Source organism: Fukomys damarensis, unplaced genomic scaffold, assembly GCF_012274545.1.
Source record: "Fukomys damarensis isolate Sample0158 unplaced genomic scaffold, DMR_v1.0_HiC HiC_scaffold_2, whole genome shotgun sequence".
NCBI classification, from domain to species: domain Eukaryota; kingdom Metazoa; phylum Chordata; class Mammalia; order Rodentia; family Bathyergidae; genus Fukomys; species Fukomys damarensis.
In genome coordinates this window covers 17,474,093-17,478,969 of record NW_022900914.1, presented here as the reverse complement: position 1 = coordinate 17,478,969, position 4,877 = coordinate 17,474,093, and the positions used below count along the sequence as shown (strand labels likewise).

General features: G+C 43.0%; 1 pseudogene; it reads right to left on the bottom strand.

Annotated features, from left to right (window-relative positions):
• Nucleotides 1–784: 784 nt before the first annotated feature.
• On the bottom strand, nt 785–1,205 carry LOC104853479 (annotated as a pseudogene).
• Nucleotides 1,206–4,877: the final 3,672 nt, after the last annotated feature.

Here is a 4,877-nt window from a genome sequence, read left to right as displayed (position 1 = left end):
AAAAAAAAAAAAAAAAAAAAAATCTACTAACGATGGGAAATAATATCACTGAAATGCCACAGAAGAGTGGGAAGAGCAGGCAGGTTTCCAAGAGATGAGTTAGGTAGAGATATAGGTAGGCAGGGCTAGGCCTTCAAGAGAGTCAGTGCAGAAGATGAGAACACATCAAAAACTAGCTGGAGGCACATCTGAAAAAGATTCAAGTCGTAATGGCCAAATTCACATACTTCCATAAGGTTCATGTGATTATCGGTACCACCTTTTAGAGATTTCCTGTATAAATAAACCATCATTTTATTAGGGGTGGCCCACCCACTAAGACTATAACTACTAAAACTAAAGACTCGACTAAGACTACAGATTATTGACCAAGGTCACTGAGGTCATCCATATGCCCTTACTACTACTGGATTAATATGAGCCAAGTGGCTATACTTGTAATTATATTGGTTGATTATGATTTGGCTCATGCTGTATCTACCCCTTGTGCCTTTGTTCTATAAAACTTCCTCAAAGAGTTGGCTTGATGGCCACCCATTTGGGACCTCTCCTGCCTCCCAGGAGCTAACTCTATTCCCCATTCTTATTTCCCATTCCTAATCCCCAATAAGTTTATTTGGTGAATGTCGATGGCAAACGTCATCCAAGAAACCAGGTGGGAAAGGTGCTGTGACCAGGGAATCTGGGAAGCCTCTGGGGCCATACACGAATCTCACACAGGGCAAGGCAGGGGCTCGGGGTACCGGGAATGTCCTCAGCTAGTCAGCACCACCGGGACGAGCTCTTAATAGCTGAGGTAACCACTGCTGTCCTCATGCCCTGCCCCCTGCCCCTTCACTTCTCCTTCTGTCACTTTCTCCCCAGTGTGACTAGGACACGATGGATTTTAGCACCTACAACAGTACCATTCCCTTCCTTGGTAAAAACCCGAAGGCCTTCGACATAATCCTCATAGGTTCCCTGGTCCTGTTCTTGACCATAGTCTGCAGCATGGGCAGAAAGTGCTCAAAGTCTGCGACCTTCACATTCATCTCATCACTCTTGGGGTTTCCCAGGACCTTGAGCACCTCGGCATTGTGGGGGTTCTGACCCAGGGACCTCGTCACGCCCCCACCTTGGCTGTGTAGGATCTTGCCATCACCTGTTCTGTCAAACAGCTGGAAGGCCTTGAGTTCCACTGTCTGATCCTCTCTGATGTCACACATCTTGAATGCTGACCTCTGCGGGTCCTACAGTAATGGCCAAATTTCCTACACTTAACCTCTGTTGTTCCTAGAATTCACTCTTTGACTTTGGTGAACTCAGTGTATCTGACATCTAGCAGGTTGAGAGTTACATTTTATTTCCCCATATCAACTCCATCAACACTTCTGTTTTCCTTGAAGGCCTTTTCTTAGCCACTGGGCCACTGAAACATTCTCTCTGCTCCTCAGCACAGAAGGGCCCAGTTTCCCCTTGCCATAGGCCCAACAGCTCAGAATCATGCCTGAAAAAGGACTCTGCCTGGCCTCTTAACCCTTTCAAGGGATTTCTCTGCCTTTACCTAAACAGTCTCTGTCACATGGGATTTTAGGCCCTGAAGAGACATTTGGGGCCAAATGTTTCTACAATCAGATCATCCAGATTCTTTTGCCCAACTCCTTATAAACGGTTGATAGGAGAAAAAGATTTGGCACAGAATTTGTAGGGCTCACTGTAAAGGAAAAATGTGAGGTGAGAACCCTTCTTAAAAAGTCATTCACAATTTCAAGACAGTGACCACAGAGCATTAAACCAAACACCATTTCCTCCTGAGGATGAGGCTCCGTGGGACTACACAGGTCACATATCCATGAGCAAGCCTTACTATGAAAGGTCATTTATGTAAAACATGTGCCATCTGTAAGCAATTACTATGCAGCACAATAATGATTGTGCACTTCATAATAACAAATGGAAAGATGAATCATTATATCAACACCAATTTTTAACAATATAGTGGGAGGTATCATTTTTACTAGCTATAGGTTTACTTTATTGAATAGCATATTCATTACAGAGCCAAACCCTGTAAATATGCACACAGTCTTTAGACACATGCATCTACTCACAAGATTTAGTTTGAAGAGGCTAAGGATGTTGTGACTCAGAGAGATACTGCTTTAAACAACACCAACTAAGGGCCGGGGATTTAGCTCAGTGTTTCTGGCCCCTGCCTCGCAAGTGCAAGGGCCTGAGTTCGATCCCTGGTACCAAAACAACAAACAAAAAACCAACACCAACTATGACCAGCAGTAGGAGGTGGAAATAAATATCCTTTTTATTTCTGTCTTTAATTTAGGACAAACTCTTTGTAAATAGGGAAGGGTGAAGGGGGTGAAGGGAGGGCAGGAGTATGGGGAAAAATAAGAACCAAGATAAATCATGTAAAGGTATAAGATCCCAGTGATAAATGTAACTGTTTTGTTTGCTTTAAATGTACCAATAAACTCAATGGGACAAAAATTTAAAAATAAAAAAAATTTAGGACAAACAAGCTAATGCGTATCGTTGGTACTATTAAGAGAAGCAGTTCTGTGACTTTTGGATTTTAGAGTCAAGAGAAATTTCTAAGAAATTTAGAAGATAAATATGAAAGTGACACATCACAGTTTTGCCATGTATGGACATAAAACTAATTCATTGAAAGGGACACTTGTGACAAAAAGAAAACCAGGAGCATGACTTCACCATTAACATATTTCTTTAAGTTAAATGAATTTAGTATCATGAACAACTGACATCATCATAGTTTTTCTACATTTAAACAGAACCAAGTGGAAACTTTCCCCCTAACAGCAGAGGAAAAATTGGGACCAAGAGTCAGGGGCTACAGGAATATCGATGAAGAGAACTGAAGTGTTACTTTGTTTTAACTTGGATGATTCCTTAAAACCATGGCTACTACTTTGCTTTTGAAGAACAATTTGTTTTGATATTGTCATCCAGATGTCAGCTTCCTGTCCCTCTGCTGCAATTCCTTAGAGATTTGATTAAACCTGGTCCAGACTCCTTGAGAGCTTGTTTGGAGGCTCTAGCTGAGGAGCTCAGCTAGTAGTATACTATTGACGGAGGAAACGGCCCTCCTCAATGGGGGGTGGTCGTCCTCTTCAATTGAGCCACAGCTTCGGGAGAGACGCACATGGAGGGGTGAGGGAGGAAGAGGACACCCGCCTAGCCACGCAGATCAGCCGAATCAACCCTGGCGATCAATGGGGTGACAGATGTTGCAGCTAAATCGCCCTCACATCCTGGTCCAGATTCCTAATCCACGTCTTTGGACCCACAGATGTCCTCCCCATGTTCTCCAAGTACCTGTGCTTTTGTCCTGTCTTAGAATATCTCTGGTTCACACTCATCCATTGTTTCCAAAGCAGCTCATTCAATTCAAGTGCTTCAGGATTTAATCACCCTTATTGGCACTTGTTGGGCAAGTGTGTGCTCTTTAGCCGTTTTTCTCAATCCATCTCTGTTCTCCCTTTTCTCATCCCTTCTCCCCGATAACAACAGATAAATCCTCTTCCCCTTACAGAATGGATCTGCCCCAAGCAAATGCTTTCAGTAGTTAACATCCTCCACAACCTGGCTTCCAAACTGATAAGATCCCCTCCCTATATAAGGAATTCAGTGGATAGAATATTTTTTCATTTATAACATATTAACCAACTCCATATACTCACCAAAACTTTTCCTAGTTACTAGAGCTTTCAAAAATCTCCTTCTCTTCTGAACTTATGCAGTGCTAAAGTTCTGTACCACATCGTGCAGCCCTTTCTCCAGCGTACCGTGCTCATGTTTCACATCTGTTTGTCTTGCCTTTCAATTTGGTTGTGCTGTCTTTGTGAGTCAGGACCAGTAATTTTTACACCTCCCACCATTTATTCAGCCAACAAGCATTTAAATGTCTGCTATGTGCTGGCAAACTTTGTACCAATGCCAGCCTCTGCCCTTGAGGATCTCGTCACTTAGAAAGCAGCAGACGCAGATAAATAAATAGAAGAATCACAGTATACTATGGAAAGTGCCATAGCAGAAACGTGGGGGATCCAAAAGAAGAAAAGGTCTCTGAAGGAGGTGTAGGAGGTCACGGGGGAGGCCATTACACACAGGAAAACGAAAATACATCGAGGCACAGAGACAAGAAAGGGCAAGCTGTGTAGGAAAATTTAAAGTTCAGTATGACTAGGACACAGTGCTTCTATAGTGGATAGAAAGAAATGGGTTGGCTGCATAAAAGCCTTCTGAATTTCTCATAGCTCCTGGGTTTTTGCTAGATTTGTAATCTGTGCTTAATAAATAATAGTGTACCTTGGTAGAGAATATTTCCATCTTCAAAGAACTTTGACATTCATGGTCTTTGGTCTTACTGAGGCTCAGAGAATTTTTTGAAGTACAGGATCAAGTCATCTTCTACAGCAATATCTGTTGAGACCCTAAAACCATCAGCTCTCCTAAATCTATATCATCAACTCTTTCCACCATCCAGTCCATGGGTGAGCAAGGCAATAACTGCCATCATTACAAGGCCTGGTAGATGTGGCTTAACTTGACAGCAAGGAGCTTTGGAGCCACAGCGTACAAATTCCAGCCACTTACCACGCGTGTGATCTTAGGAAAGTGACCAAATCTCTGCCCCGGTTTTGTCATTCACTGTCAACACTGCATGGGCCAGGGATTTAGCCCAGTGGTTCTGCTGCCTGTCTCATGAGCTCAAGGTCCCAAGTTCAATCTCCAGTACACCCCCCAAAAAAAACAGACACCAAAAAAACAAGAAACATCTCATGACAGGCCTCGTTTACGGAACTGCTGATGAGATCTGATGAGACCAAAGGTGTACGTCACAATATGAAGACGACAAA